General features: G+C 41.7%; 1 protein-coding gene across 2 annotated transcripts in view; it reads left to right on the top strand.

Annotated features, from left to right (window-relative positions):
- Positions 1–12,283, top strand: part of LRFN2 (leucine rich repeat and fibronectin type III domain containing 2) — a 356,672-nt gene that overhangs the window by 285,511 nt on the left and 58,878 nt on the right. The gene's annotated exons all lie outside the window — the stretch shown is intronic.

The raw sequence follows: 12,283 nt of genomic DNA, 5'->3' as shown, positions 1-12,283 counted from the left end.
AATTAGAACCAATGGGATGAACCATGAGAAAGAAGAAACAACAAAAAAAGAAAAGAGAGAGACAGCAAACAGTATGCTTTGTTCTGCATTCAGATCAAAATTCTTTCTCTGGATGTGAATAGCATTGTCCATCATGAGTCTTTTGGAGTTGTCTTAGATCCTTGCACTGTTGAGGAGAGCCAAGTCTATCAAAGTCAAATCATGGAACAATGTGGCTGTTACTGTGTACAATGTCTCCTCGTTCTGCTCACTTCACTCAGCATCAGTCAGTTCATGTAAATCCTTGACCTCTTCTGCTCAGGCACCATGCATTACACAAAAATAGACCAAAGATAGGAAAGGAACTGCTACCCTCAATCTGGCTCATTCATTGATGGGGATTCTTTTTTTGCATTCATGTCATTAACATCCATTACTCACACTGTTTTACCTTTTCTGTCTTCTTAGGCTCATAGACTAAGAATTGAAAGTGACCTTGGACATCATCTAGTCCAAACCCCCATAATTTAAAAGAGAGGAAACTGAGGCCCAGAGTGAGGAAGTCAGTTATCCAAGGTCACAGTGGTAGTTAACAATAAGAGGCAAGGATCAAACCCAAGTCTTCTGACTCTGTAGTCAGCACTCCTGGATTTTAGCACTATGGCACCTTTTCTTCATCAGTCTTTGTGTTCTCTCAATACATCATCCCAATATGCTTGAATTTCAGAATTAGGCTTGAGTTTTATACAACCATAAACATTTCAGCAGGGTCCCAGGATCAGTCAATATTTTTATGTTACTATTAGAATCAAGGCATAAAGACATATTCTAGGTAACAAATTATCATTTTTCATAATAGTGACCAGGACCATGATTGACAACTGTATTTGTTCTTCTACCCTTCTACTCTTTTGAATTTTTGGATCTAGCTTATGTCATCCTCTTCCTTTTCCTTGTTGCCTGTGTCCCAGCCCAGGGTGTAAGGAAGATTAAGGGGATCTCCCTAATACTTGGGGTGAAGTCCATGACTCTATGACTTTGAATTTGAAGCTGCACACTGTTATTTAGGAAATGTTCTTGTCTAGATACACTGTAACCATCAGACCTAGAGCTCCTGGAGGACAAGTTGGTTGCCATTATAGAAAGTGAAAACTAGCAGGGACTTTCAACATCTTAGAGTCCAATCTCCTCCTTTTAAAGATGAGAAGACTGAAACCCAGAAAACCAACCACAACCACAACAACAGTTTCTTCTCTTAGGGCTTATAAAAGAATCAATGAAGGACTAGAAAACCCAGAACTAGACCCCTGGTTTCTGGAGTTCATGCCTAGGACTCTTCCCATCCCATAAGGTGATCTTTCTGTAGCTGGACATAAGGTCTTCTATTTTCTTTGAGACTCAGTTTCATAACAGTTTTGCTGTTGTTGATCAGTCATTTCTCAGTTGTGTCTGTCTCTTCATGACCCCATTTGGGATCTTGACAAAGGTACTGGAGTGGTTTGCCATTTCCTTCTCCAGCTCATTTGACAAATGAAGAAACTGAGGCAAACAGGATTAAGTGATTTTCCCAGGATCACACAGCTAGTAAGTGTCTGAAGCTAGATTTGAACTCAAGAAGATGAGTTTTCCTGACCCCAGGCCAGCCCTCTATCCACTGTACCACCTAGCCACCCATGACATAGCTTTAGTAGCTTTCTATTTAAGGTAGTTTTATCTACCTTTACAGGCTTACTGTGAAGCTCAAATGAGATAATATAAAGTATTTTAAAGGAGGTAGAATGGTTAGAGCTCTGGAAGTCCTTGAAAACCAGGTTTCAATTTTCACCTCTGACATATACTGGCTTTTTGAGCCTGGGCAAACTCCTTCTCCTCTCAGGAATCTTGCTAATACTATAAATTACTGAATAATCACCTGCATTGGTGAATGGAGTTTCTTCCTACAGAGTTCCCTACTCCAAGGAAATCACAAATCTGCATCCTCCCAAAGTACTTTGCAAACCTAGAAATACTTTATCTGCTTCAGCTATGAGAGGGAATGTATTGAAAAGAGACCCCAGCTTTTCATCTTCCCCAAGTTTCCAATAGGCCGGCAGAGAGGGCAACTCAGGATTCGTTTCAAGGGAGGTCAGTGGGAACTGACCATTTTCTCTTCTCTCTTTCAACAATGACCCTCAAAATATGAGAGCTCCATGCTGTGATCCAGTCTCATGTCTTCCCCAGAAGGGCCTGTTGCTTACTTAAGAGACCAGAATGACAGGGTAGTGATGAGGTGGGAGCTTCCTGACAGGTCAGGGTGAGCAACTCTGTGTCCCTTCCATCAGCCATCACAAGGGTCAGGAGAACCGGTATCCCTTGCCCCTGTCTCCTTGAAGAGGCAGAGATCGCACCTTGGCTGAATGGGATAGGTTAGTGTGATTTATGGAATCCAAAGTCTCCATTCAAGGAGGAATGAAATGCATCCAGGGGACCTGATGCACCTGCGGTGATAGCTCTTTACAAGGCAGATTTGAATTCCCCCTCCCCTCCTCTTATTAATTCACACTTCCTGACCTGGAGCACCCTGGAGAGGTCATTTCCTTTTACCTTAAGCAGAGTCAGGCATCTTGCTTGATTTACGGGCTTGAGAGGAGGGTGCTGCCTTCCTCAGTTGCTAAGGTATCTTTTAAATGGAAATCAGGGTGACGAGATATCACAAATATCGAGCCGGCCATCTGCTAAATGTTTCATCTTCTGCCTGTAGTAATGTTGTGGTAGTGCTGGCTAGGAAGGAAGGCCTAGGGAGGGCTTGGGTTGAGGGAACAGCAGGGAGGGGCGGAGATGTACAGGGGGAAAAAGAATGATTCCTAACTTAAAACCATCTTAGCCTGGACTTTTCCCAAGGAAGCTGTTTTTCTTTCTCTTATCTTTAACCCCTCCTCTTCCTCCATCTTTCCTGTCCCTTTTTCCTATCTCTTCTTCCCTTTCCTCATTAACCTTCCCTCTTTCCCTTTTCTCTTCCCTTTTCCCCAGTATCCTCCCTCTTCCTTCCCCTCCTCCTTTCTTCATTCTCTATGATTCCTGGCTCTTTGTCCATTCTTTTCCTCTCTTCCTTTCCTCCTTCCTCTTCCCTTTTCCTCTCTCCATTCCCCTCCTGCCATGTTCTCTTCCTCTTTCCCCTTCCTATCTATTCCTCCTTTATTCTCTCCTTTCCAGGTACATCTCTGCCTGCATCCCTTTCCTCTTTCTCATCTTTTTCCTTTCACTTTTGAACATGAAGCCAGACCTGGGCTCCTCTGTAATAAACCATCAGCCTCATTGGAACGGCTTTTCTCTCTCACTGCTCTCTCCTCACCACAATATTTTTCTTGACTTATTGCTGTAAGCTGGTCCCTTGTGGCTTCACAGGGAAGCTTCATCAACTAGGGACCTGAAGATTCACTTCTTTCCGAGCAAATGTTATTATCTCAGTAGCCAAGAAATAAAGTCTGTGAGAGGCACCAAGGCACTATGGTAAAGACTGGAGGCTTTGTGTGAACTTAGTAGATCTGGATTTGAATTTCATCTTTGTAAGTAACTGCAGCCATGAATAATTTTTCTCTTTGGAGCATCAGTTCCTTCATCTGGAAAATGGTGAAATAATATCCACATGATTATCCTCAATCAATGAAGGAATTAAATATTAATCAATTAAGTACACAAGAGACTGGGTGCTGGGGAATTTTGCGAAGGTGAAAAAAGACATTCCTTGCCATCAGGGAGCTGATTATCTAGCAGAAGAGTACTCACAAAATTGTACACAAACAAATAAGGAAGGTAGAATGGGACAAGGACAAAATAAGAGGACCAGACAATGTGATTAAAGAAAACTTGAGGAGGGAGAAAAATTGCAACCTTTTTAGCTATTAGTCAGCTGCATGCTGAACTAGAACCACCCCTTGGGAGGCAAAATACAAGGACCCCCCATCCCTCCTCCACCCCTGACCCTGGAAAGGTCTCACGAAGTTAAAGATATCATTTCTCATAGCGGACCTCATGGAATTATTGTATGGAAAACACTTTTTTTAACCTTTTAAGGTTTGTGACATAATAGAGCAGAACGTTATTGTTATTATTATTGACAGCCTAATTTAAAACAACAAAGAACTTAATCCAGTCATATAACTTGTTAGTTACCAGTTGCTAGTGGAAACAAACTGATTTATTATTTTTAGATACAGGTAAAAAGGAGGAAGGGAGAGTTGAGACGCTGACCTCAGGGAGGTCCTGGAATGTTAAGGGAGACATCCCTGCCCTAAGGAGCTCCTGGACCACTGAGGGGCACAGTCCCTGCTACCAATCAAATAGGGAATACACAGCGTCTGCATGAGGGGAACTCCCCAGCCAGATGTGGAGACACAGTCCCAGCCCCCAGGGAGGAGGTTTCATTTTTCTAAATGAGTTCTTTTTCTTTCTCTTTCTTTCCTGGCTGCTGCCCTCCCACCTTGTCCCTCCTGCATGTTCTTCTCAGAGTAACTCTCCCTCCTTTTACAGATGACTTCCTCCATTGTGGTTGATTCTGACATTTGATACCAACTCTCATTCCACAGTCAGTTTCTCTCTCTCTCTCTCTCTCTCTCTCTCTCTCTCTCTCTCTCTCTCTCTCTCTCTCTCTCTCTCTCTCTCTCTCTCTCTCTTTCTCCCTCCCTCCTCTTTCTCTCTGTCTCTCTCTGCCTCTGTCTCTGTCTCTCTCTGTGTTTGGCTCTCTGTCTGTGTCTCTGTTTTCCCACTTTGTGGCAGTTCTTGCCTCAGTTGGGGGAAGCCATGCCTGGATTTGCACTAATTACTTGTATCTATCTCTTCCTCCCCTTCTCCCCCCACCCAAATTCTTTTTTAAGCTGTCTTTTGTTTATCATTTTGGATGTTAGGGTAATGTATTAAGTGACGGTTCTCAAAATACAATTTTAATTAAGATTCAATAGTCAGCTCTCTGTCAGTAATCTTCCACGCTGATTACTTAAAATATATTTACCCAGCTCTATTATGTCACAGATTTGCATTCATTAGACACTTGCTAATCCTCTACAAACTTATTTTTTAAATGTGGTTTATTTAGCATAATTTACAAGGACAAAACTGTTTGGAACAATGTGCTGGGTGTCTTTGCAGGATCCAGAGTGTGCTTCCCAGAGCCCCTCAGGCTTCCCCACCCCCCCAATACTGGAAATGATTGGGAAGAAGGCCAGGAGTGGGAGGGAGAGGGGAAGGGCTCAGAAAGAAGCAGTAGCAGCAGCAGCAGCGGCTTCTGTCATACAAGAGGAAATATAGCGACTACTTATGGATCCGGAATCCAAAGATCCAAGGTCAAGTCCTCACTCTGCTTTTTACTGACATTATAAGGCATAAGCTTTTGCTCAAGACTGTTCTCCCTCTTCATCAGTATCTCTTAGAATCTCTTGTTTCCTTTAAAACTCAACTCAAACACCAGCTTATGGAAGAGGCCTCTCCCAGTTGTCCCAGCTGCTAATGCCTTATCCTCTAAAGTTAACTTGGATCTACTTTACATGTATCTTGGATATGCCTATTTATAAATGGGTTTTCTTCCCCATTAGAATGTGAGCTCTTAAAAGACAGATATGATTTTCTCGTTTTATTTGTATTTCAGTACTCTGAATGATGCCTAGCACACAGAACTCACTTAATAAAGGCTTGTTTAGTACTTAATGCCTTTCTTTGGACCTCATTTTTTCAGCTGTAAAATGTAGGGTCATGAGTTAGGAGTTGGGAGAGATAGCAGTAATTACAATAGAAGTAGCATAATATGGTGGAAAGTCATCAGATCTGGATTGAAAACCTGACCTTGATATTGACACATCCTATTTGTGTAGTCTTGTGGTCATTGTTGTTCAGTTGTGTCTGATTCTTCCTAACCCCACTGAGGGATTTCTTGGCAAAGACACTGGAATGGTTTGCCATTTCCTTCTCCAGCTCATTTTACAGATAAGGAAATTGAGACAAATGGGGTTAAATGACTTGCCCAGGGTCACACAGCTAGTAAGTATCTGACAAAGGATTTGAACTCAGGAAGGTGAGTTTTCCTGACTTCAGGTTCAATACTCTATCCACTGCACCAGCTGTGACCTTAGGCAGGTAATAGCCCTTCTCTGGAGCTCGTTTTCCTTGTCTATGAAAAAAATGAGATTATACTGTTCTAACTCTCGCAGACAATTGTTAAATTTTCAGTGTGGGCATTTACATCTCAGAAATGGGTAGTTACTACAAATCAGGGTGTGATTTCTTGTTTCATTGACTCTGTAGACTTAAGAAAGAGATGGAGAAAATGTTAATGCAGATTAAGCATAAGAGTGTGTCATGTTTTGTTTTGGTGTTTATTTGTTTGCTTGTTTGTTTCTCTGGAGAGCCAGTGGTTAGACATTCAGCAGAACACTGATATCTCTTCACCCCCTTCCATCTCTAGACTTCAGTCTAATTTTATTGATGGAGTAATGTATGATCAGAGAAATGTCATAACAGGGACTTAAGGCTGGCAGAGCCGGGACTCAAATTCTTTTGATTTTAAGACCAGAGAGAGCTAGAGAGCTCTTTCTAACACATCACATGACTAGGGAAGGAAGGAAGGAAAAGAGGAAGGAAGCAAGGAAGCAAGGATAGGAGGAAGGAAGGAAGGAAAGAAGGAGTACGAAGCAAAAGTTTATTAAGGGCATATTATATGCAAGGCTTTTGGGTGAAGTGGATAGAGTGCCAGGCCCGGAGCAGGCCTGGAGTCAGGAAGGCTCACCTTCATGAGTTCAAATCTAGTCTCAGATACATCTCAATTGCTTGACCCTGGGCAAATCACTTAACCTTGTTTGCCTCAGTTTCCTCATCTATAAGATGAGCTGGAGAAGGAAATGGCAAACCACTCCAGTATCTTTGCCAAGAAAATCCCAAATGGTGTCAGGAAGACTTGAATATGACTGAAACAACTGAACAACAGCAAAATGTGCCAGGCACTGTGCTGAGTATTTTACAAAGACTATCTTATTTTATTCCCAAAACAACTGTGTGATGTATTTCTTCCCATTTTACAGCTGAAGAAATTGCAACAGACAAAGATTAGGTGACCTGTCCAGGGTCATACATCTAGTCAGTGTCTGAGGATGGATTTGAATTCAGATCTTCCTGACTCCAGGCCCAGCACTCTATGCACTGTGGCACCTAGATGCCTAAATCATCCTTAATGTTCCAACTCTGACAAGCAATAATATGAGGATTCTCGGGGGTCATTTGTATAAAGTAAAGTTGGTGACATTTGTCTATGAAGCACATTCATGATCACAGGCAGGTGGTAAGCTTTACACATTAATAAAGTGCTTAGGGAATTCAAAGCAAGAGAAAAGTCTTGATAGGATGGAGTTAATCAGGGAAGGCTCCTTAGCAGAAGTGAATCTAGATGAGTTTTGAATGAAGTTATAGGCAAGAAGCTCAACAGGAAGGAAAGATTCCTAACAACTGGAACTATTTCAAGAAGAGTGAGCTGCCTTGGAAGGTAGTGAGTTTCCTATCACTGAAAGTCTTTGAGGGGAACCTGTACTGCCACATGGAGATGTTGCAGAGTGGTTTCATACTTTGGAGAGTGTTGAACTAAATGATCCCTCTAGTCTCTTTAATTTGTGCAGTACTGTGATTATATGGCTTTATGGAAAGGAGGGAAGATCTTTTGGGGCAAAAATATCAAAATTCTTGAAGTGTATGCCAATGGTGATCAAGCCCTGGAAGGTCTCACCAACCTAAACACATCAAGTGAAGTCAATGTGCATTTATTAAGCACCATTTTTTGTGGCAGGTACTGTACCAAATGCTGAAGACACAAAAAAAGGCAAAAAACATTCCTTGCTCTCAGGTAGCTCATTGTCTAAAGGGGTAAATGGCATGTGCAAATGAGATGTGTACAGGAAAAGTAAGAGATAATCAGAGGAAACATGCTTATATCACATACAGACCCAGTGATGGACAGCACTTCTAATGTCTGAAAATAAGCCTTAGCAAGTGGCTTATCATCAGACAGTTGACTACCAAGTAATAAATTCTGGGTCATAGCAACTCAGAAAAAGTCTGCTAAAATATGGAGGAGTCATAATCTGCCTCAGTGGAGGAACCACACACACTGGCAAAATCACAAATCTTTGAACTATTCAATACAGTCATAGCATTCTGCCTATTTGTTGTTATTCAGTCCCTTCTGACTCTTTATGACGCCATTTGGAGTTTTCTTGGTAGACATATTGGAGTAGTTTTCCATTTCTTTCTCCAGCTCATCTTACAGATGAGGAAAATGAGGCAAATAAGGTTAAGCGACTTGTCCAACTACACAGAGCTAGAAAGTGTTTGAGGCCAGATTTGAATGCAAGAAGACGAATCTTCCTGACTCCAGAACCTGTACTCTATGCATTATGATGACACCTGGCTGATCATTCTAGCTACGTCCTGCATTAATATTTCTATACAACTAGTTGCCTGTAGGTCAGGGTTAATGTGTCTGTCTCTTACTGAGCCTCTAAGAGCATAGTCCACTGTATCAGGGAAATTGTTTTTAGAGGGTCTGGCAAAGGATTGTGTACAATTGAGTACTTAATAAGAGATATTTCTTGATGGTAATAATGAAGAAGAAAAAGAGTAATAGCCCCCATTTCTATAACATTTTTTCTTATAACAACTCTGTAAGGTAGCTAGCTAGAATATCTATCATTATCACTGTACTATATGAATATGCAAAGGGTGTATGAGTTCTCTTGCATGGAGAGGACACTAGACATAGGCATTCCCTCTACCACCACAGTTTGGAACCCACCATGATTTAGTAGGATCATACTTTAGAAAGAGAAAGGGTCTTAGCCTCCAACTATTTCAAACCCTTTATTACAGAGAAGGAAACTGAGGTTGAGAGGGAGTAAGTGACTAGCATAAGATCACCTAGCTAGTAGGCATCAGAGGCAAGATTTGAATTCAGGTCTTCCTGACTCCAGATCTTGTACTCTCTCACTGTTCCTTAATGCCTCTATCCCTGTGTTAAAGAGGAAGAAATGGAAATATGCCAAAAGTAAGTGACTTGAATACAGTAGCATGGCTTGGAAATATAAGAGCCTAGAACCAAGTTTTCTTGATTCCAACTCTGGGACTGTTATTACAAAACTATACAACCTCCCTAAAAAGGATCCAATCAAATAGAATTCTCTCTGGACATTATGGGCAGCTAGGTGGTTCAGTGTACAGAGCACTGGGCTTGGAATCAGAAAGACTCATCTTTCAGAATTCAAGTCTGACCTCAGACACTTACTGTCACTTGACCGTTTGCCTCAGTTTTCTCATCTGTAAAATGAGCTGAAAAAAGAAATGGCAAACCACTCCAATACCTTTGCCAAGAAAATCCCAAAGGGGTCATGAAGAACTGGGCATGACTGAAAAATGACTGAATCCTGAACATTACACTGAGTGAGATATATAGTGGGACACCTGTCCCTAGGGAAAGGGAAAGGTTTAATGTCTAAGAGAGACAACCCTACTAGTAATGGCCATGATTCCTGAACAGCAGGTTGAAAAGTTAAAATTTCAGTTGATGGGTTGTTTATAAAAGTCTTTACAAACATTAACTCATTTGATCTTGCCTGGAAGGCAAGTGGTGTTATTAATCTGCATTTTAGATATCTCATAGCTAGTAGTAACTGAGGCTGGATTATAATTCAGGTCTTCCTGACTCCGGGAATAACAATCCATTTGCCACTTAGATACTTCATTAGATAACCAATGGGGCATGTGGGGTGTCCAAGAAAGATTTATGCCTCTTATGTGAGGGCTTACTGAGCCCTTTTTGGTGTCCACCTTTATCTAACTCTCACCTGTGGTTGCAAGAAGCTGTAGCATGTGTAGCAGCCACACCTTGGTAAAAACCATCTTGGCAGACTGGCTAAAAAAGGTTGAGGGTAACTGATGGGCCTCAGAACCATTGATGAGTTGGGGGAAGGGGTGTCTACCCCAAGCTTGTGAAGGCTTTCCCTGGCATAATGGGAGGATGACAACAATTTGCTCCAACAGCCAAGAAGATGGCTAAAGCGGATGCTGTGGAAAGCTTAGAGCCTGGTTAGGAATCGAATATGCTGAGGGCATGCATCCACTGCATTCTGAGTTATCACCAGTCCTCCTGACTTTTGTCTTTCCACTGTACTTCAGTGACCCTGGAAGAGAGAATGAAACTGATGATTTTGTGCAGCTCCGCCTCACTCTAATCTAATTCACTTGCAAGTCAAGACATCATCCCATGATGTCACTGGTCCTCTTCAAAAACAAAGAACAAATAATCAATATTCTTACCTTTTTAAAAATCAAATTTCTGGTTATTTTTCTAATGATGGTTGACTTTTATAAAGCACTTAAGTGTTTGCTGTTGTTCTTCAGTTACTTAACCAGATCCAACCCCATGGACTCTGCTTTATCCACTACTTTTCTTGGTAAAGATATGAGTTTGCTGTTTCCTCTTCCAGAGTAACCCCATTTTACAGATGAGGAATTGAGGCAAATAAGGGTAAGTGACTTGCCCAGGGTCACACAGTTAATAAGTCTCTGAGATCGGATTTGAACTCATCTTACTGACTCTAGACCTGGTGTTCTATCCACTGCATCATCTAGCTGTCCCCACTGTAATGTTTACAAAAGATTTTGTACCCATTCCTTCATTTGAGCCCCTCAAAAATCCTGTGAGGTGATAGGTGCTACTGGTAGTATAATCCCCATTTTACAGATGAGAAAAGTGAGGCTCAGAAAGTCATTTGGTAGCTTACTTTTCACCCTGTGGCTAATGTGTCCAAGATAGAATTCAAACCCAGTTTTGCCTTACTGCAAGTACACTGTTCCACTCACTACTCTAGCAACCTTGTACATAAAAACTCAATTGACTCTCCATTATTTGTCTGGGTTCTATGCTTTATGGGCTCTGGAGGCAAATGTCTTCCTTCAAAGCCATCTTTCCCCACCTCTCTCCTTTTCTGAGACATCTTTCCTCATTGTCTGTCTGTTAGTGTGTGCTAAGGGAATGCAGACTCATTTTAATATCAGCCTGAGCCTAATCTTGTTAGAAAGGTAATTTGGTTGTTCTTTAAATGCAAACAAATACACAAAAAACCCCCAAAGAATCCATCAAGCCTATTCCAGCTCTAAACAGAAATGAATTTTGGACTACTCTGTGTGCGTAGATTTTCTGTGCTGGGAGCTGTCTTCTGGAGGACCATAGGATCATAGCTGTAGTTTGATGAGGTGTCAGAGATATCTAGCTTGATCCCCTTGTTGCACAAATGAGTAAACTGAGGCTCAATGACATTAAATGACTTGTTCACCTCTCACTGAGGTGAAATTTGAAGCCAGATCTGAGTTGAAAGCCAGCATTCTTTCCACTGTACAGATTCAGTGAGAGATTCCACTAGTTCAAGTGGAACTAAGGAAGGATGAAAGGAAGGAAGGAAAGAAGGCAGTAATAAAATTTATGAAGCGCCTACTCTATACCAGGCACTGTACCAAGTGATATACAAATATTATCTAATTTGATCCTCATAGCTCTGGAACGTACATACTATTATTACCCCTATTTGACATTTGAAGAAACTGAGGCAGACAAAGAATAAGTGACTTGCTCAGGATCATACAGTTAGGTATCTAAGGATGGATTTGAATTCAGGTCTTCCTTCCTCCAGGTCCAGTACTTTATCTACTGCACCACTTGTGTGGTTGTAGGGTTTGCCCCTCATTCTTAAAGAGGACTATGACATCAGGGAAATGATGACATGACTTGCAGTTAACTTTGATTTAAGTGAGGGAGGGCTGTGCAAGGGCACCGGCCTCACTTTCTCCTCCAGAGTCGTCTGGGTCCAGTGGCCGAATATTCATCAGGTCGACTAGAGATGGCTCAGGATACAATGGGAGACCTTGGCCCTTTTAAACTAAGGTGTTTTCAGGTTCTCACTTTGAATGAGGCAAAGCCCATACAGTGAATAAGCCTCTTTAAGAAGCGAATCAAGGGATGACCCCTTTAAGAAAATTAAAAAGAAATCAAACTATAAGAGGAAGACCTTCAGGTTTGTTGGCCAAAAGAGAAACAATTACTATTTACATTCACTCCGAGCCAGGAGGGCCCAAAAAACAACCATTTAGTGGTGCTTGGGCAGGGACCTAACCTGAAAAACATCTTAGATGGTAAGAACTGCACCAGTAACTTGTGCCTATAGAATGAGTTTCAATGTGTGCTTAGGAATTTGTGGGACCTACAGGTTCCCAGGGCAGGAGTCAAGAAAGCAGTTGACTA

The sequence above is a fragment of the Notamacropus eugenii genome, chromosome 2 (genome assembly GCF_028372415.1).
Source record: "Notamacropus eugenii isolate mMacEug1 chromosome 2, mMacEug1.pri_v2, whole genome shotgun sequence".
Classification (NCBI taxonomy): domain Eukaryota; kingdom Metazoa; phylum Chordata; class Mammalia; order Diprotodontia; family Macropodidae; genus Notamacropus; species Notamacropus eugenii.
The sequence above is the reverse complement of the archived record's forward strand: the minus strand, read 5'-3'. Positions and strand labels throughout refer to the sequence as shown.